This window comes from Thermobia domestica, unplaced genomic scaffold (genome assembly GCF_964235325.1).
Source record: "Thermobia domestica unplaced genomic scaffold, izTheDome1.hap1.1 HAP1_SCAFFOLD_561, whole genome shotgun sequence".
Classification (NCBI taxonomy): domain Eukaryota; kingdom Metazoa; phylum Arthropoda; class Insecta; order Zygentoma; family Lepismatidae; genus Thermobia; species Thermobia domestica.
This window is the reverse complement of record NW_027656271.1, coordinates 6184-28045: the sequence shown is the minus strand read 5'-3', so window position 1 is coordinate 28045 and position 21862 is coordinate 6184. Positions and strand designations below refer to the sequence as shown.

Sequence of the window (21862 nt, the reverse complement as noted above, 5' to 3'; positions counted from 1 at the left end):
AGTAAAGCACATAGCGGAGATGTGTCGTGCTTGTATACGAAAGGCATTTACTCGCCGGAGATCTACACTTAGTCATAATAATTTACTTTTAAAAAGTGGTAATACATTCCGTGTTAAGTATAGTAGTAGGTGCACACGGATCGGAAATCAGGTTATTTTAATGTGCCGTGCAAATAAACAGGCTGTTAGTGTAAGAAATAGTGGGTATAACGCTTAGAATATCGATTAATCGCTATGAAATAATGTTGATAAATTATCTCTTGAAAGTACTATAAAATTAATGTTTCTAGTATTTTCGTACTTGAAGGATAATGAAATTTGAAAAAGAGATGCCAACAGCACCTGGTGTTCCCAGGCGGTCACCCATCCAAGTACTGACCAGGCCCGATGCTGCTTGACTTCGGTGATCGGACGAGAACCGGTATATTCAGCATGGTATGGCCGTTGGCGAATGCATATGGCTTCGAGTGAGTTATTGTAGCTACGTAGGTTTGTCGGTGAATACTCAAAAAGACCAGCGCGTGGAAAGCGTTGCTAATTGTTTTAAGTAATGCATGATTACGAAATTATCGTGGTGAACGATGTGAGAATATTCGTCTTTGTGAAAAACAAAATTAGAAAAAGTATACCAACAGCACCTGGTGTTCCCAGGCGGTCACCCATCCAAGTACTGACCAGGCCCGATGCTGCTTGACTTCGGTGATCGGACGAGAACCGGTATATTCAGCATGGTATGGCCGTTGGCAACTACCTTTTCTTCAATGTCCTGTTAAGGAAGTATGTTTTAAGTAAGAATTGACATTATTAACTATAAAGGCAAGCATATTAACGTCGTTAACATTACTTGGAATATACTAATATTCGAATAAATATTTGAATGTTCGAATGATGAGTGATTCGGATGTTCATAGTGCCACTGTGTCCTATCGAGTTTACTATCACGAACCACGTATGAAATTGTATATAAATAAATAAAAATAAATCCTTTATTAAGTATTGATTACAGGAAAAAGGCAAACTTACATTCTTTAATGTACACAATGAAATGTATGAAAGATATTTTTAAGATATGTTTCACTTACCCTTTATAACGCAAGGTAGTTTTCAGTGTAGCATTCTCTTCAGCTGCGAGATAACGTAAGGCAGATGATCATTCAGTCGTGAAGCACTAAAATGTAATATACATTTTAACTATTATCGATAAGAATTATTTACTGCAGGGATGCAAATAAAGTGAGGCAAATTAGTAAATAAAAACCGATACTGTAACTGATAATATAATTAGTTGTATCTGTATTAGTTGTATATATACAGTAATCGCACGATTATCCGCGGAGTTGGATGTTGGCATAATCGCGCATAATCAGCAGTATGAGCAGAAAAGGGAAATGAAATGAAATATTTAGATTTACGTCGCATACTTATACCGGTTACGCTAAAGGAGACGGTGATGATGAGTACTGAATGAAGAAAGTGGGAGGAAACGGGAGAAACCCGAGAAAACCCATGAGCACGGTCTTTATGCACGACAAAGTTCACACGGCACGAGCTGGGATTGAATCAGGGACCCCAAGCACCGGAGGCCAAAAAACGGACAAAAAGTCTTTCGTGCAACTTTCGTTTTCGGTAAAAAGTTTACACATAATTTAGAAAGAGTAGTTTTCTGGTCTTTTTATTTCACAAGTTGGTTCATGTCTATATTTTTTACATGCATAAAAAATTTTTCAACTCCCTTGCTTATTTCCTGTTAAAGACCTCTACCTCTGATTGTATTTTTTGCACATATTCTTATTGTTTTCAGACAACATTTCTAAAAGCGTAATTTATCGTCAGCAAGAAAAGAAAAGGAAAGCCTCGGATAGTGGAATGTGTACTGTATATATATATATATATATATATATATATATATATATATATACGTATTAGTATATAGTTTTATTTTATACGTCTCCTATTATTACACAATGTGCAGATATTGTCAAAGCGCAAGTAAATATGTATAACTCCCCGTTCTGCACTTAATAACTTGAAAGAAGTTCGGGGAAGGTAGTGTAACAGAAAGTGCAAACAGAAATGAGGGTTTAAAGGCATTTAATATTATTCCGTAGTAGTATGATTTTTTGTAAAAAAAAAAATATATATATATATATATATATATATATATATATATATCTAAACATACATATTCAATGATATAGTAAGAGGTTAGCAGCACTGATAGAACTGCAGAAAGTACAAAACCGTTAATAAGAAAGAGAGAGAGATGGTGGCCGCTTTTGTGCTTTTCATTGGCTAATTCCGAATTGCGCGCGAATACGTACGAGATTTCTTTCTTTTTCCTCTTCGCAGCCCAGATGTTGCCAATTAGAAGTTTTTAGTACTACATTTGTATGAAAATGTTGCCTTTAAGAAATGTGGTTTGCATACAGAGAAAAGAGCAAAATGAATATTTACCTTAGTGGGCATGAAAAAAGACGAAACATTTTGCAAGATGGACACACGAACTTCCTTAATGCAGGCGTTCAGTACATTATTGTAAAGAAAAAAACACTAAAAAGAATTACTTCAATATCCCTAGCAACATTCAACAATTCATAGAGAAAAATCTTTATTTTGAGAACAATGGAAAACTATGTAATTGTAGATAACTACTAAATTTAATGATTAAGGAAAACGTTTAGGCCCGGCCCTTCAGAAAGAAAGTGCACAGAATATTCTCTCATGGAAGCAATTGCAAAATCAACATTTTGTTTGCAGTTATAATTAGAGGATCTATATACAGGGTGTTCGAAAAAGAATGTATCCTCTTGAAAGAAAATATTCTCTGGGCCCCTAATCCTTTATATACCGAAAGGAAGTTTGTATAGCATTTTTTCTTACCTTCGTTAGAAGAATTGAAAGTGACTACTATCGTGACACGGGAGATATTTAATCGATAGTCGAATTACTCACATACTCGAATGAACACGTCTCTTGTAAGGAGAGGAAAGGCTTCTGTGATCCGCTATCGCAGCTGTGTCATATCTGCAGAGAATGTTAGGACACAAACGTGATCTTTGAGAGCCTCGTGAAAAGAAGTCGCATAGTATCATGTGTGGAGACATCGGGGCCATCTGAAGAACGCTTCATCATTAGGACCAAGGGCGAGTTACGAAACACTCTGGGATATATTTATTAACATAACTTCTCGTCATTCTGCAAGTGTGGTGGAGCTCCATCCTATTGGAAAAGGAAACCTCGGGAGCCCTCTTCATGTGTAGGTATCGTTCACATCTGAAGCATGTGAAGATAGATTACTGTACTATCGTGTACCTAAAATCATTTTCTACGAATACGAACATGTCTACACTGAAGGCAGTGCAGCTCTTTTTCTCTTTTTTTTGGTCATGTATTGTAACGCGGGGCAATGCACACAATAACATGTAATGTTGTGTATCATCATAAAGGGCCAGGGCGATGATTGGATCTTGATGGACGTGGAGAACTGATAGGTGATGTGAGTGGTATTGTGATCTATGGTTGTATGTTTACTGATGAATGCATAAGGAGAGGTGAAGGGGTTGCCTTTTTTTTTATGTCGATCGGGAGGGAAGCGATTGGGAAACTTTTGACTTTGTTTTTCAACCGAATATATTGATTGAATAGGTCGCCGACAATTTTACGGGGCGTCACGTCGTTGCCTTTTTCATGTCGATCGCGAGCGAAGCGAGCGTTTTTTTTTTTTTTTTTTTTTTTTTTTTTTTTTTTTTTTTACCGACAATATGTATTGAATCGGTTGCCAACACCTTTAGGGGCGCGTCACGTCCTTCTTTCTGTGCTGATCGCGAGCGAAGCGAGCGCGAAATTTTTGACTTTTTTTTTTTTTTTTTTTTTTTTTTTACCCACAATATTTATTCAATCGGTCGCCAACACTTTTAGGGGTGCGTCACGTCCTCTTTTCTCTGCTGATCGCGAGCGAAGCGAGCGCGAAATTTTGACCTTTTTTTCTCTTTTTAATTCTTTTTTTTCTTTAAGAAAAAATATTGATTTCATAGGTCGCGAACATTTTTACGGGATGCAACATCGTTTATTTGTTTTTCCAACCGTCTTTCTGTCTTGAGCCCCCGCCAAGTTAACTTTATGGTGGACAAAAACTATGTGCGGTGGGTTACCGCGGGGTTCTCCCGTTTCCTCCCACTTTCTTCATTCCACCACCATTTCAATCATTTCTCATAATCAGCGCCTCTTTTAGCCTAAGCGGCATAACGTGGGACGTAAAACAAAGATTTCCTTTAGTTGCTTTCTGTCTTGATTACGAGCGCGAAATTTTTTACTTTTTTTTTCTTTCTTTTGATATTATTCATTTAATAGGACGGCAACACCTTTACGGGCCGCCGCGTCGTCGTTTACACTTCTTCAGCCCATATTCTTTCTGCTTGTTCGTTTTCCGGCATCTTGTTATCACCGCCCGCGGCAATGCCTATGTCTTTCATCGCTTTTTGAAGCAAATCTTTAATAAATATGCACTCTCACATTTGTACTAATATGCATACCACAGTGGATAGACTGTAACTAGGAAAGCAGAAGCCTGCATATCATATTATTTAACAGTTGAAAGTGAACTGTCATTTTAAGTTTGATTTTGATCAGATGAGTGCAGTTCAACTCGTCGACAATTGTGAAGATTCTCGAGGTTAGGGACCATCCATTTTGTGCTTTGTAATGAAAATGGCTGCAGCCAAACTTCTCTGATCTGAATGAAACTTGGCATGATGATACATCTTGACCTGCTCTACAAGTTTATTTAGTATTTTCCGTTGCGCAGGCTTTTGCTTCTCCAGGTTCTCCCATGGAACTGAGAAACGTATTCAGTCGAACTTCTGCGGTAAGTCAGTATATCATCCTGAGAAGTTTGATCGAGATAGCAGAGGTTCGACTATTCGTTTTTCAATTCCATGTGATATTACAACACGGTGAACTAAATTTATATAGAAACACTTTGATTTTGTTTTGTTTTTTGCTAGCATTAAACTGAGAAAATGTTATTCAATAGACAGAGAACACCACTCAAAGAAAAGTACATCATAAGAATATATATATGGTTGCTGTGGTTCTCGGTTTAATTTGCTAGTTAAGAAACTTGCTCTAAATAAGTACATCTTACAGGTGAAAAACTAAGCCAGGCGATAGAATTAAATATAAAGTTATACACTTTTATTTTACGTTTACTAGTGTTGGGTTACTACTGTAAAATAAGTCAGTATATATGAAAGATAACTGTATTAGGTACTATTTTCCACCGGCGGTGTATTCTTGCATAGTGTACTTAATGTTTACAAGCGGGGCGCTACTAGTATGGATGCATGACAAGTGCTATTGAAACTCGAAAACTAACTGGTTTCCACTACCCTTGCTTATACGTATACCCGCGTCGCCTTCGCTCCTGTTCACTTTGGACGCACATTCTTGCTATCGCTCAGGCCCCCAGCTTTCTCCTGTTTTGGCTCCCTTAAATAGTATTCGTGCTTTTTATTGGCCACCTGGCAAAGCACTTGTAATGATTTTACACCAGTAACTCTAAAATACATGTGTATTACTTTATTTAATTCTGTCGTCTGCAGAATTTTTTTTTTTTTCGTACAAATATGCCTTTTCATGCAGAACACTGAATTTTGCCTGTAAATTTTTGAGAATATGCTGTGACGAAACTTGAGCACCGTTCTTCTTTTCTTTCTTATCACGAGTCTTCTTTAGCCTAATGAGCACAATCATCACACGATAACGACTATTCTTTTCATTTAACTTGTAAACAAGTTGAACTAATAATAATAATTGATGTACAAAGGAGAAGTGTCCTACATATTTGAGGTAAAAAATAAAATAAATATACTTCTACTTCATCCGTGTTTACAAAGTTAAATGTTATCGATTTACAAAAAATGGTCACCTATCCACACACTGACCAGGCTCGACACTGCTTGACCATACATATTAAAACATCGGTCCCACTGAATACACAAGTAGTAAGCACATTCACATAAAAATAATTAGGATTACAGTATATAAAATGCGTTAATTAAAATAGCAAATGCCTTACCTTATCACAGGCGATCCAAAGCCACTGCACATCATCTGCTACGCACACTATATTCCTCCAATATTTCACTCACTTCCTATATCACGCAACAGAAAATATTAATAAAATTCACTTAGCAACATTTTCATTTTTAATCAACAATACGTATAACAATTAAGAATAAAATTAATTGTGAGCACATTGTTATAATTAGAATACTGTTTTTATTCGTTTACAAATATGGGATTAATATAGAGCTGGCAGCAACAATATATACAACTCATCCTGTATGTATCGTAAATCCTAACTTGAGAAGACATCTCTGACGCAAACAATGAGACAAGAAATCAAATACTATATCCGACACATTTGGGGTTTATTGAACTTCAATGTTGGAAGATACCACCTTGTCGGTAGTACAAATGTAATATCCTTACAACACGCGGAACTTTTGCCAGGCATATCTAGGAATTTGGGAAGATTAATTGATATCCTTAATGTGCAATGTATGATTATGACGCATTGTTATGTACACGCAGACGGAACCAGGACAATCTATAGATGACATTTGCACTGTGTTTGGACAATTTGTTCGCAGAAAATAACCGTTTTTGTCTATGAATACTTGAGAACATGGAAGGTATGAGATATACATTTTATGCGCAAATATTATAATACAAATCATTGTTAGTTTGGTGGATGCGTGAAAGAAAGAAAAGGAGTAGATTTTTGCAGACGTCCGGATATAAAGCGAGAACTGAGAATACGCATCTATAACATCTATTTTCTTTGTGTTAATGATATCGATGAACTAAACGGGGAAACTAAAATACAACTGTTTGCAGTATAATTCGAAGTATAGTCAAGTGCAGAGGCGTACTCACGGGGTGTCCACCGGGTGCGGACTCCTCGCAAAAGTTCCTAAGTGAACATACATTTGCAGACTTTCTCATTAAATGTAGTTATTAACAGGGAAAATATTGATGTATCATCAATATAAATCTGATCTTACACTTCATCTGTACTCTGTCTGTATCATGTTTTTGTGAAAAAGTAAGTGGAATATTTATCGTGTTTTCGAATGCAGAATAATAGTATATAGACATAGTGGCTTGTAGTATTGGAACCTTGCCCCCCGAAGCTTGGATCCCTTAGAAGAAAAAAAAATGCATGCGCGCCTGGTGAAATGGTTAACGAATTCAGTTCACTCGATGAATCGACAGATAGTAATACACATTTCGACAGATCGACAGCATTCGACAGATACAGACATATGAAAGTAGCACAAGAATTAGGCGAAAGTCCGTGCGTTTCCTCAATTCACGTAGGAAACAACAGAAAATATCAACTACCATAAAATAATCCGTATATATATTTAATTTATTTGGAATAAAATAAATATAGAAACAACCTGTTCATACATAACTACGGTAAGTGCGTTAATTGCTAACGTAAGAACAAATATGAAACAAGGCACAAAATAAAAAAGAAAAATAAAGTTAAAGGGAATAAATATTTAGGCTTGATTGTCATTCGTATTAAGAAGCTGGGTAATAAAATGTTAAAATCTACAGAAAATTATGAAATTAAATCAGGATTTGAAATAAAAGTCTATACATTGGAAGTAGGCCAGGGAGTTTGCAAGGCAGATGTGTGCGACACGCGTTACTTTATAGATTCCCTTCATTGAACTATAGTAAGCAGTACGAAGATGGTACTTTGCGTATAATCACAGGAAGGATTGAAGTTAATTACCATGGTAATATAATTATTTATTGATAAGTATTTCCATGTTAAATTATGAAAATTATAAGCACAAGGAGGGTGAAAAAGTAGTGTGACCGACTTAGCAATGACTGAAACATAAAATAGAAAAGCGAATAAAAACAAATGCCTTTTGAGTTATGTGGAATAAAGTTTCTTCTAGCCAGTAAGGAAGAATAGGATCTGGTGCATTCATTGAATACCTGAAAAAAATCGTTTATCAAAATAGAAGGAAACACACTTATCGTTGTGGCAACTACGAACTTCTGTTTACCTCAGCCCGCCTCAGCAAGTGCTTTCTATCCGGTCCGCGCTCCGTAACCAAACTCAACGCTGCCTGCTAGCGAAAATTTCATTCTTCAGTATCGTTGAGTTTATTGCAGAAAGCAATGGCAGATACGGCATCAGCACCTGCAGCCCCGGCACAGGCTTCTCCTAAGAAGTCTGCAAAGCCTAAGAAACCAAAAACAACACCTTCTCATCCAAGAACATCAGAAATGGTGAACAACGCCATCAAGAATTTGAAGGAAAGGGGAGGAAGTTCACTGCAAGCTATTAAGAAATACATCTCTCAGAACTACAAAGTGGATGCCGAGAAGCTTGCTCCATTTATCAAGAAATACTTGAGAAGTGCAGTTGCTTCTGGGTCTTTGGTTCAGACCAAGGGAAAAGGTGCATCTGGATCGTTTAAGCTTAGTGCTTCATCGCTGAAGGAGAAGCCTGAAGGTGGATCTTCAACCAAGGCGAAACGATCAGCATCAAAGGAGAAGAAGCCTGCGAAAAAGCCAGCAGCTAAACGTCCCAAGAAGACTGGTGAAAAGAAAAAGGCTGCTGCTCCCAAACCTAAGAAATCACCATCTAAAGTGAAGAAGGCAAAAACTCCCAAGAAGCCAAAGGCCCCGAAGCCAAAGAAGGCTACAGCAAAACCGAAAAGTGCTAAGAAGGCTGCACCAAAGAAGAAGTAAATGTGTCAGTAAATCATCTGACATTTTAAAACGGCTCTTTTTAGAGCCATCAAATACTTTGAGAAGAGTAAAATTGTGCTTTTCCTATCATTATCACATGTTCATTCATAGCAATGTATAGTATACACGCAAGGGACTTTGAGTTTTCTTTTTAACCGAAGCACTTCTTGATGTAAGTGCTTTATAACAGAGGGGAATTGAGGGTGGGGAAAGAAAGCTTTCACGGGTGTCAAGAATGGTGTACTCGAAAAAAAATGGGGAACACATTACGTAATGTCAATTTGTGATCACTTACTTTTTCCTTGTTCCTATCTTCAAGTAGCGAAACAGTACAGAAAACGCACTTAATGCATTTGTTAGAAAAACTTTTGCAGGCTGACTGGGTTCGATTCTCGGTGGGAGCTCAAATGTTTCGCATTGCACGTTAATAAGTAGGTCCACGTTTGAAACAGCCTTGCTGCTGAAAGGGACACTAAACTAAAATCAACTCTTTTCAAGGCTGGGGTGAAAGAAATTGTTCGAACTTATTACAACTCGTGAAAGTGAAGTAGACTATGTTTCAATTTAACGTCGTACTATTATGATTTTTATGATAAAGGAGACGGGTGATTACGCCTAATGAATGATGGAAATACTGGTGTAATGAGAAAGTGTTAGGAAAAGGGAACACGCTAATAACCACGGATACCGTCTTATAATTCGTAATATTGCTATAAAGAAAAATAGTAACACCAGCAGAAATGTAGGTGTACAATTGAACTGATGTTAAGTACAAACAGACACTTAAAGAAAGTTTAGTTTAACGTTTGCATTCAACAGCAGCGACCTCTGACAAAATAATATTACTTTTGCTACCTTGGAAGAAGTACATATTTCGCCTGCGAGTTCTATCAGATTAATAACGTTGAGAAGGGCAAACAGTGGTTGAATCGAAGTTAAGTTATGCAACATATGGCAAAATCGAACCCTTGACCACATAAAACGAAGATAATCAATCGGTAAACATAGGGGAAAACTAAAGAATATACTTGAAAGATAGGATGATATACGAAACGACAGGAAAACGAAGGTAGATGTATTAACTATGCAACATACGGCGTGAGAATTTAAAAAAAAAAGATAACAAGTATGGACAAGATCCTTGTTAGGATAACAGCATCTCTAAGTAGTGTATTGGTCCTAAAAAGGACCGTTTTTGAACTCAGTGCCAGAACTTCAAACTTAAGCACGTTCCCCACGGATGCGGCGAGCAAGCTGAATGTCCTTAGGCATGATTGTGACTCTCTTTGCGTGAATAGCACACAAGTTGGTGTCTTCGAAAAGCCCTACAAGGTAAGCTTCACTTGCCTCCTGTAAAGCCATGACAGCTGAGCTTTGGAAGCGAAGATCTGTCTTGAAATCTTGTGCAATTTCTCGGACGAGTCGTTGGAAGGGCAGCTTGCGGATGAGCAATTCAGTGCTCTTCTGGTAACGACGAATTTCTCGGAGAGCCACAGTACCAGGCCTGTAACGATGGGGCTTTTTCACTCCACCGGTAGCTGGAGCACTCTTTCTTGCAGCTTTGGTGGCAAGCTGCTTTCGAGGAGCTTTGCCTCCAGTAGATTTCCTAGCTGTCTGCTTGGTACGTGCCATTGCAACTGTCACGACTTGTTTCAAATAATTGCGCGCTGAATGAAGTCAAGTTATATAAAGAGCAAAACCGTTAAATCAAGCTATTTCTCATTGGATAAAGTCAGTCGAAAAGGACAGTTCTCATTGGCTTAGACACGTTTTGTGTTTTTCCTCCGTGCTTTCCCTGCATGATCGAAGGAACAAAACCACGAGTCTTGGGCTGCTTGGGCTTGTATTTCTCGTGTGTGGTGAGCGAAGCAGTAACATATCGAAATGACAGGACGTGGAAAAGGAGGCAAGGGTCTTGGCAAAGGACAAGCGCCACCGTAAAGTTCTTCGTGACAACATCCAGGGTATCACCAAACCCGCTATTAGGCGTCTTGCTCGCCGTGGTGGTGTGAAGCGTATCTCTGGTCTCATTTATGAAGAGACCCGAGGAGTATTGAAAGTATTCCTGGAGAACGTAATCAGAGATGCTGTTACATACACAGAACACGCCAAGAGGAAGACAGTGACAGCTATGGATGTTGTGTATGCCTTGAAGAGGCAAGGAAGAACCCTGTACGGTTTCGGAGGTTAAGTTGGGGTTCCTCCTATTTTGGATATAAAATTGGCATAAACGGCTCTTTTCAGAGCCAACAAATTTATATAAAGGGAAAGATTTACTTTGTGCGATTTTCTGTTAGATTATAAGAATTCGTGTAACTACATTAAAGCCTTTTGATGCACACTAAATTACAGACGTAGAGAGATTAATTTGAGAAAATCATACGTTTTTTTTTACATTATGTACGTTCATGTATACGTATTCATATCATGTAGCAGTATTAATGCTGGAGAAGGGGTTCTGGTTGGAAATTGGCGATTTGTTGGAAGTAGCGAGCATGAGAGATGCGAAACGCAAGTCGGAATTTCTGTTCTGACAGTAGGATGTACGTATAGAGGCTTATACAACTTCTATACTGTGCTGTGAGGGGCGAATAATGCGTTAGAAACCTGAATCTTGTCCTTTATCTTGTTTACGTGGTCTTGGGTTCGATTTCTTTCTTTTGCGGTAGTGTCTATTGTGATTTACATGTAAATTAATGACACTTCGTAGCGGGTTACTAAAATAAAGAGTAATACAAATATGAGATGTAGGTTAATGCATTGTATACTTCACATTATTTACTAAAGAAAGGCAGTAGTTACAAGAAACCTAGGCTCGCTCGTTGGGCACAGTAGCAAATGAGTTCTGAGATCAGAGAATAAGAGTAGTTGCGTATTACAAACCATATACATATAACACATATCACACAAATATGAATATCGACCTTGCAAAGAATAAATCGTACTTAAGTGTGCATTTAATGTCATTACTATGTTGCAAAAGAAATTTAGGAAAGTTTTCTGATCCGCTCTGTTCATGATGTCATTGGGGCATAGTAATGAACAATAATAAATGTCGAGAACATATTGAACAGAGTAATTTCAGCCAAGCCAACGCAAGAGAGAAACATGAGTGCTTTAAGAATGTTGGAAATTCCTTTGTCTAGCATGAAGTACATGAGAATATGTGGTATGAGGTTTTCTTCCATTGCTGAGAATCTGGGCTCGACTGTCCTGTCCTCTGGGTAATATGAGCCCGATGTACGCAAATATCAAAAAAATGTAGCTAGCGACAATACAAAAGGTAATGATCTTATAATTAATAATGTAGTGGGAACTAAGCACATCGCTGTTTGGAGTATTCTAAAGTTAGTGTGACTTCCTATGGGCTTCAATTACGATCGACGACTACACATATACTAATTAATCGAATAGCAGCGAGAATTTCGAATGAAACTAAGCAACTATCTCAGACACTTTTGATGAGTCTGTATATCGAAAACAATTCATTTCAATCGTAAATCTCCTCTATAAAGGGGTTTGTGGCCCTCATAAGGGCCGATTTGTATGAGATATAGGTCTTACATTTATGCCTTCTTCTCAGTTTTCTTGGGCAGAAGTACAGCTTGAATGTTGGGCAAAACACCACCCTGAGCGATTGTAACTCCAGACAACAACTTGTTTAATTCCTCGTCGTTACGGATAGCTAACTGCAGATGACGTGGAATAATCCTAGTCTTCTTGTTGTCACGAGCAGCGTTGCCTGCCAACTCAAGAACTTCAGCTGCCAGGTATTCCATGACTGCAGCCAAATACACGGGAGCGCCAGCACCAACTCGTTCGGCATAGTTACCCTTTCGCAAAAGACGATGGATTCTGCCTACTGGGAATTGAAGGCCAGCCCTGCTGGAGCGGGACTTGCTCTTTCCCTTGACTTTTCCACCTTTGCCGCGACCAGACATTGTTCAATATTCTTTCGTAATAAGATGAGAGGAAAAATTGCGGCCTCCAGAAACAGAAACAGAAACAGAAAAGTTAAAAATAAGGACGCCCCTCGGGAAAGCCCGCGCCCTGACAGAGAGTAAGGCATCAACCATCTATCTACATGCCTCTCCTCACATGCAATTAGTAGCCTAAAGCTGGTGTCGGTGGGTGTGTCTCGCGGCTTCTATCTTTAACGAAAGACATTTACACGCGTATCTGTAGTTAAAGTGTAGATAGAAAGAAAGAAGGGTAAAATAGAAGATAGGAAAGCGCGAAAGAAGATTTTATTGTGTTGATAGAGGGATAAAAAACCTGGAAACCAGGAAAAAACCCCCTTTATCGGTCATGCTGCATGCAATAGTATTTACATGGCAAAACCACTTGAGAAGGGTGGTGAAAATCCATGTAAAAGTGTCTGTAATAATAAATTAATAAATTATAGTTTACTTTAAATTACTAAAACCTATCTGTATGTGTTAAGCTATCTGTGTTGTCTGTATTTGGGAGGTGTTTTGTTAGTAGGGAAGACTGTTATTTTTTTAACATGCAATTTGGCCGTCTTCTTGATCCTTTGGTCGGTGCTTGTGTCGTCATCTGTCTGCAGAATTTCTTTTTTTTTTTATTCTACGTTGGCTCCATTGATGCGTTGTAGAGAAGGAACGTATAGCTGTCCATCTGTTGTTAAGATGGGGCTGAAGGATTGCCGGTAGATCTTCTTTGTTGCTTCTTTTATTGCTCTGGTGAGTCGTTGGTGGTTTGCCGGTTCTATTGTGAAAGTTAAGACTGAGGTAATCCATTTGATGATTCTGTTGGTGACTGTATGCATGGCGTCATCAATAAGTGTTTGTAGGATATTAGCAATTTGTTCTTGTTCCTTGGTAGCTCTGGGTGGGTCTTCCGGTTTCTTCCTTTCTTCTTCTTGTTGGGTGGTCTGGTCCTTATTAGGGCCATCGTCTATATCTTGCTGCTTTGCAGTTTCTTCTTTTTGTGTAAGCTGGTCTTCTGTTAAGATTTTCATAGCTATGGTGTGAGTTTGACGTGGTCTTCTTGGGCAATTGCTATTTCCTGTTCTGTGGCCTGTTGTTCGACAGGTTGCACAGAAGTTGTTGTTAATTGGGTTATTGCAGGTGTCTTCGTGTTCCTTCCCGCAACGATGGCACACTCTTCTGTTTTTGCACAAAGCTCTCTGGTGCCCATATTGATAGCATTTGTAACACGGCATCGGCCGTGGCGGTGCTCTAGATGTTTCTACTTTGTGATGTGCCGTCCCTATGGAGATTCCATGTGTTATCAATTTATTTATTTGAGCGGGATCTTCTGAGAACAATCTGAGTAAGGGTGCAGGTCCTTTCTGGGTTTGTATCCTCACTGCGTTTGTGAAATTGATTCTCAGTTTCCTTAATTCAGTTTTGAAGGTTTCAACATCTGTGGTGACTGGTACGTTTTTGATAACACACGTAAATATTGGTCGCTTTTGGTGGGATCTCTTGTCGCCTTCATTCTTCTTGGTTCGTGGGTCTTCTTGCTGTGTTGGCGAGTCTTCTTTATTCTTCTTGGTGCGTTTGCCTTTCACTACTGTGAACTCTTCTTCGGCAGCTGGTTCATTGACTTCATTGTCTGCTCTAGGGTGTGGTGACTTCTGGTCCTTGAAAGGGCCGGATGCCTCAGATGTCATATCTTCTGGTGTGGCGAATTCGGTTGTTTCTTGTCCTCTGGCTTGGATCAATATTGCTCTGTCACCAAAGTGTTTGGCTTTGAAGATGCGCAGAAAAACATCTCGTACTACTGGTGTGGCGAAGTCAATCCTGAACCTCTTGTATCCTCTATATGTGACGCGTACTTCTGAGGTGTCCATCTTTTCAGCTATGATGTTAATGACTTCCTCGGTTGTGTAAGTGACTTCATAGAGTTTCACTTGCGGAACTGCCTCTTGTTGTGCCGATGGAGTGTCTGGCTGTTGCTGGTCTTCTCTTCTTTCTTCATTTGCTTCTCTCCTGCTGGGGGTTTCATGTCCCTTTTCTTCTTCCTGGGTGGGTTCTCTTGGCGTGTTCTTGATTTGGTTTGTGGTCGTCTTCTTCTTTCTTGAGTCTTCGCTGCAGTCTCTGCGGGCTTGGGATGGCTCCCTACCCGGTCTTCTGGCGGGTGATTTCTTCTTCTGGCGTGGCATGGTGTATGTGGGCCTGATAAGGGCCGGTCACTAATTGAGGGAAAGTCTCTCTAGTTTTGTGTAGGTGCTTCACTAATGCTATCCCAGAGAGATAACAAAGCGTTCCCGTCAGCCGACTGTCGGCAAAGCCTGTTCAGCCTATATGGCCAGCGCGAAGCTTGACGCACAATAGGGGGTCAAGCCGACGGAAAGCAATGATAATTTCCCCAGGAAGCGGTGTGTGTAAGTGTGTGTTGAAGCAATGTTCTTTATTAACACAACAGTCTCTTCTCTTTTAAAGCAGGATTATCTCAAAAGACTATCCTGATAACACTTATAATGAGTCTCTTCTTCTTGCGGCGTCTATCTGCTTCGATCTTCTTTCTACTTAGCGCTGCAGCATTGCGAGCTTCTCGATGAGTAGCGACTGCTTAGTTGTCACCGTTAGGTATCCACAGTCTTAAGAAGGTAGCCGACGTCATCTCCATGAATCAAGTCAGTTTTGTTACTACTTCAAGCGTGCACCCGAGTGCATCAAATGAAAAGCAAGGCAGTTGGCGCGAATTGAAACACGTACTGTAATTTAAATGAAGTCGATAAATCGGCGGACACATCTAATTTTGCTGAACGAGTGAGTCATCATGCCACCAAAAACTAGCGGAAAGGCTGCAAAGAAGGCTGGTAAAGCCCAAAAGAATATCTCCAAGGGAGATAAGAAGAAGAAGAGGAGGAGGAAGGAGAGCTATGCCATTTACATCTACAAAGTTTTGAAGCAAGTGCATCCTGACACTGGCATATCTAGCAAAGCTATGAGTATCATGAACAGCTTTGTTAATGACATCTTCGAGCGTATTGCTGCTGAAGCTTCTCGTTTGGCCCATTACAATAAGCGGTCAACTATCACCAGCCGGGAAATCCAAACAGCTGTGCGCCTTCTTTTGCCTGGTGAACTTGCCAAGCACGCTGTAAGTGAGGGTACGAAGGCTGTTACCAAGTACACAAGCTCTAAGTAAAAATCTTCTTCAAGATTTTTCATTTCAAACGGTCCTTGTCAGGACCAACACATTATTCGAAAGAGTTAAATCACGAAATTTGCTTCATTCTGTTATGTAGAAACACGTTGAAATCCAATTTCTATATGCTGTTAGTAAAAAAGTAAAGCACATAGCGGAGATGTGTCGTGCTTGTATACGAAAGGCATTTACTCGCCGGAGATCTACACTTAGTCATAATAATTTACTTTTAAAAAGTGGTAATACATTCCGTGTTAAGTATAGTAGTAGGTGCACACGGATCGGAAATCAGGTTATTTTAATGTGCCGTGCAAATAAACAGGCTGTTAGTGTAAGAAATAGTGGGTATAACGCTTAGAATATCGATTAATCGCTATGAAATAATGTTGATAAATTATCTCTTGAAAGTACTATAAAATTAATGTTTCTAGTATTTTCGTACTTGAAGGATAATGAAATTTGAAAAAGAGATGCCAACAGCACCTGGTGTTCCCAGGCGGTCACCCATCCAAGTACTGACCAGGCCCGATGCTGCTTGACTTCGGTGATCGGACGAGAACCGGTATATTCAGCATGGTATGGCCGTTGGCGAATGCATATGGCTTCGAGTGAGTTATTGTAGCTACGTAGGTTTGTCGGTGAATACTCAAAAAGACCAGCGCGTGGAAAGCGTTGCTAATTGTTTTAAGTAATGCATGATTACGAAATTATCGTGGTGAACGATGTGAGAATATTCGTCTTTGTGAAAAACAAAATTAGAAAAAGTATACCAACAGCACCTGGTGTTCCCAGGCGGTCACCCATCCAAGTACTGACCAGGCCCGATGCTGCTTGACTTCGGTGATCGGACGAGAACCGGTATATTCAGCATGGTATGGCCGTTGGCAACTACCTTTTCTTCAATGTCCTGTTAAGGAAGTATGTTTTAAGTAAGAATTGACATTATTAACTATAAAGGCAAGCATATTAACGTCGTTAACATTACTTGGAATATACTAATATTCGAATAAATATTTGAATGTTCGAATGATGAGTGATTCGGATGTTCATAGTGCCACTGTGTCCTATCGAGTTTACTATCACGAACCACGTATGAAATTGTATATAAATAAATAAAAATAAATCCTTTATTAAGTATTGATTACAGGAAAAAGGCAAACTTACATTCTTTAATGTACACAATGAAATGTATGAAAGATATTTTTAAGATATGTTTCACTTACCCTTTATAACGCAAGGTAGTTTTCAGTGTAGCATTCTCTTCAGCTGCGAGATAACGTAAGGCAGATGATCATTCAGTCGTGAAGCACTAAAATGTAATATACATTTTAACTATTATCGATAAGAATTATTTACTGCAGGGATGCAAATAAAGTGAGGCAAATTAGTAAATAAAAACCGATACTGTAACTGATAATATAATTAGTTGTATCTGTATTAGTTGTATATACAGTAATCGCACGATTATCCGCGGAGTTGGATGTTGGCATAATCGCGCATAATCAGCAGTATGAGCAGAAAAGGGAAATGAAATGAAATATTTAGATTTACGTCGCATACTTATACCGGTTACGCTAAAGGAGACGGTGATGATGAGTACTGAATGAAGAAAGTGGGAGGAAACGGGAGAAACCCGAGAAAACCCATGAGCACGGTCTTTATGCACGACAAAGTTCACACGGCACGAGCTGGGATTGAATCAGGGACCCCAAGCACCGGAGGCCAAAAAACGGACAAAAAGTCTTTCGTGCAACTTTCGTTTTCGGTAAAAAGTTTACACATAATTTAGAAAGAGTAGTTTTCTGGTCTTTTTATTTCACAAGTTGGTTCATGTCTATATTTTTTACATGCATAAAAAATTTTTCAACTCCCTTGCTTATTTCCTGTTAAAGACCTCTACCTCTGATTGTATTTTTTGCACATATTCTTATTGTTTTCAGACAACATTTCTAAAAGCGTAATTTATCGTCAGCAAGAAAAGAAAAGGAAAGCCTCGGATAGTGGAATGTGTACTGTATATATATATATATATATATATATATATATATATATATATACGTATTAGTATATAGTTTTATTTTATACGTCTCCTATTATTACACAATGTGCAGATATTGTCAAAGCGCAAGTAAATATGTATAACTCCCCGTTCTGCACTTAATAACTTGAAAGAAGTTCGGGGAAGGTAGTGTAACAGAAAGTGCAAACAGAAATGAGGGTTTAAAGGCATTTAATATTATTCCGTAGTAGTATGATTTTTTGTAAAAAAAAAAATATATATATATATATATATATATATATATATATATATATATCTAAACATACATATTCAATGATATAGTAAGAGGTTAGCAGCACTGATAGAACTGCAGAAAGTACAAAACCGTTAATAAGAAAGAGAGAGAGATGGTGGCCGCTTTTGTGCTTTTCATTGGCTAATTCCGAATTGCGCGCGAATACGTACGAGATTTCTTTCTTTTTCCTCTTCGCAGCCCAGATGTTGCCAATTAGAAGTTTTTAGTACTACATTTGTATGAAAATGTTGCCTTTAAGAAATGTGGTTTGCATACAGAGAAAAGAGCAAAATGAATATTTACCTTAGTGGGCATGAAAAAAGACGAAACATTTTGCAAGATGGACACACGAACTTCCTTAATGCAGGCGTTCAGTACATTATTGTAAAGAAAAAAACACTAAAAAGAATTACTTCAATATCCCTAGCAACATTCAACAATTCATAGAGAAAAATCTTTATTTTGAGAACAATGGAAAACTATGTAATTGTAGATAACTACTAAATTTAATGATTAAGGAAAACGTTTAGGCCCGGCCCTTCAGAAAGAAAGTGCACAGAATATTCTCTCATGGAAGCAATTGCAAAATCAACATTTTGTTTGCAGTTATAATTAGAGGATCTATATACAGGGTGTTCGAAAAAGAATGTATCCTCTTGAAAGAAAATATTCTCTGGGCCCCTAATCCTTTATATACCGAAAGGAAGTTTGTATAGCATTTTTTCTTACCTTCGTTAGAAGAATTGAAAGTGACTACTATCGTGACACGGGAGATATTTAATCGATAGTCGAATTACTCACATACTCGAATGAACACGTCTCTTGTAAGGAGAGGAAAGGCTTCTGTGATCCGCTATCGCAGCTGTGTCATATCTGCAGAGAATGTTAGGACACAAACGTGATCTTTGAGAGCCTCGTGAAAAGAAGTCGCATAGTATCATGTGTGGAGACATCGGGGCCATCTGAAGAACGCTTCATCATTAGGACCAAGGGCGAGTTACGAAACACTCTGGGATATATTTATTAACATAACTTCTCGTCATTCTGCAAGTGTGGTGGAGCTCCATCCTATTGGAAAAGGAAACCTCGGGAGCCCTCTTCATGTGTAGGTATCGTTCACATCTGAAGCATGTGAAGATAGATTACTGTACTATCGTGTACCTAAAATCATTTTCTACGAATACGAACATGTCTACACTGAAGGCAGTGCAGCTCTTTTTCTCTTTTTTTTGGTCATGTATTGTAACGCGGGGCAATGCACACAATAACATGTAATGTTGTGTATCATCATAAAGGGCCAGGGCGATGATTGGATCTTGATGGACGTGGAGAACTGATAGGTGATGTGAGTGGTATTGTGATCTATGGTTGTATGTTTACTGATGAATGCATAAGGAGAGGTGAAGGGGTTGCCTTTTTTTTTATGTCGATCGGGAGGGAAGCGATTGGGAAACTTTTGACTTTGTTTTTCAACCGAATATATTGATTGAATAGGTCGCCGACAATTTTACGGGGCGTCACGTCGTTGCCTTTTTCATGTCGATCGCGAGCGAAGCGAGCGTTTTTTTTTTTTTTTTTTTTTTTTTTTTTTTTTTTTTTTACCGACAATATGTATTGAATCGGTTGCCAACACCTTTAGGGGCGCGTCACGTCCTTCTTTCTGTGCTGATCGCGAGCGAAGCGAGCGCGAAATTTTTGACTTTTTTTTTTTTTTTTTTTTTTTTTTTACCCACAATATTTATTCAATCGGTCGCCAACACTTTTAGGGGTGCGTCACGTCCTCTTTTCTCTGCTGATCGCGAGCGAAGCGAGCGCGAAATTTTGACCTTTTTTTCTCTTTTTAATTCTTTTTTTTCTTTAAGAAAAAATATTGATTTCATAGGTCGCGAACATTTTTACGGGATGCAACATCGTTTATTTGTTTTTCCAACCGTCTTTCTGTCTTGAGCCCCCGCCAAGTTAACTTTATGGTGGACAAAAACTATGTGCGGTGGGTTACCGCGGGGTTCTCCCGTTTCCTCCCACTTTCTTCATTCCACCACCATTTCAATCATTTCTCATAATCAGCGCCTCTTTTAGCCTAAGCGGCATAACGTGGGACGTAAAACAAAGATTTCCTTTAGTTGCTTTCTGTCTTGATTACGAGCGCGAAATTTTTTACTTTTTTTTTCTTTCTTTTGATATTATTCATTTAATAGGACGGCAACACCTTTACGGGCCGCCGCGTCGTCGTTTACACTTCTTCAGCCCATATTCTTTCTGCTTGTTCGTTTTCCGGCATCTTGTTATCACCGCCCGCGGCAATGCCTATGTCTTTCATCGCTTTTTGAAGCAAATCTTTAATAAATATGCACTCTCACATTTGTACTAATATGCATACCACAGTGGATAGACTGTAACTAGGAAAGCAGAAGCCTGCATATCATATTATTTAACAGTTGAAAGTGAACTGTCATTTTAAGTTTGATTTTGATCAGATGAGTGCAGTTCAACTCGTCGACAATTGTGAAGATTCTCGAGGTTAGGGACCATCCATTTTGTGCTTTGTAATGAAAATGGCTGCAGCCAAACTTCTCTGATCTGAATGAAACTTGGCATGATGATACATCTTGACCTGCTCTACAAGTTTATTTAGTATTTTCCGTTGCGCAGGCTTTTGCTTCTCCAGGTTCTCCCATGGAACTGAGAAACGTATTCAGTCGAACTTCTGCGGTAAGTCAGTATATCATCCTGAGAAGTTTGATCGAGATAGCAGAGGTTCGACTATTCGTTTTTCAATTCCATGTGATATTACAACACGGTGAACTAAATTTATATAGAAACACTTTGATTTTGTTTTGTTTTTTGCTAGCATTAAACTGAGAAAATGTTATTCAATAGACAGAGAACACCACTCAAAGAAAAGTACATCATAAGAATATATATATGGTTGCTGTGGTTCTCGGTTTAATTTGCTAGTTAAGAAACTTGCTCTAAATAAGTACATCTTACAGGTGAAAAACTAAGCCAGGCGATAGAATTAAATATAAAGTTATACACTTTTATTTTACGTTTACTAGTGTTGGGTTACTACTGTAAAATAAGTCAGTATATATGAAAGATAACTGTATTAGGTACTATTTTCCACCGGCGGTGTATTCTTGCATAGTGTACTTAATGTTTACAAGCGGGGCGCTACTAGTATGGATGCATGACAAGTGCTATTGAAACTCGAAAACTAACTGGTTTCCACTACCCTTGCTTATACGTATACCCGCGTCGCCTTCGCTCCTGTTCACTTTGGACGCACATTCTTGCTATCGCTCAGGCCCCCAGCTTTCTCCTGTTTTGGCTCCCTTAAATAGTATTCGTGCTTTTTATTGGCCACCTGGCAAAGCACTTGTAATGATTTTACACCAGTAACTCTAAAATACATGTGTATTACTTTATTTAATTCTGTCGTCTGCAGAATTTTTTTTTTTTTCGTACAAATATGCCTTTTCATGCAGAACACTGAATTTTGCCTGTAAATTTTTGAGAATATGCTGTGACGAAACTTGAGCACCGTTCTTCTTTTCTTTCTTATCACGAGTCTTCTTTAGCCTAATGAGCACAATCATCACACGATAACGACTATTCTTTTCATTTAACTTGTAAACAAGTTGAACTAATAATAATAATTG

General features: G+C 38.6%; 4 non-coding genes across 4 annotated transcripts; all 4 read right to left on the bottom strand.

Annotated features, from left to right (window-relative positions):
• Positions 1–330: 330 nt before the first annotated feature.
• LOC145677038 (5S ribosomal RNA) lies at positions 331–449 on the bottom strand. The gene has a single exon (XR_014129599.1). It is a non-coding gene; the product is annotated as a 5S ribosomal RNA (ribosomal RNA).
• A 177-nt stretch (positions 450–626) lies between these two features.
• Positions 627–745, bottom strand: LOC145677033 (5S ribosomal RNA). Its single transcript, XR_014129594.1, has one exon. It is a non-coding gene; the product is annotated as a 5S ribosomal RNA (ribosomal RNA).
• Positions 746–16377: 15632 nt separating this feature from the next.
• LOC145677030 (5S ribosomal RNA) lies at positions 16378–16496 on the bottom strand. Its single transcript, XR_014129591.1, has one exon. It is a non-coding gene; the product is annotated as a 5S ribosomal RNA (ribosomal RNA).
• A 177-nt stretch (positions 16497–16673) lies between these two features.
• On the bottom strand, positions 16674–16792 carry LOC145677032 (5S ribosomal RNA). The gene has a single exon (XR_014129593.1). It is a non-coding gene; the product is annotated as a 5S ribosomal RNA (ribosomal RNA).
• Between the last annotated feature and the right edge of the window lie 5070 nt (positions 16793–21862).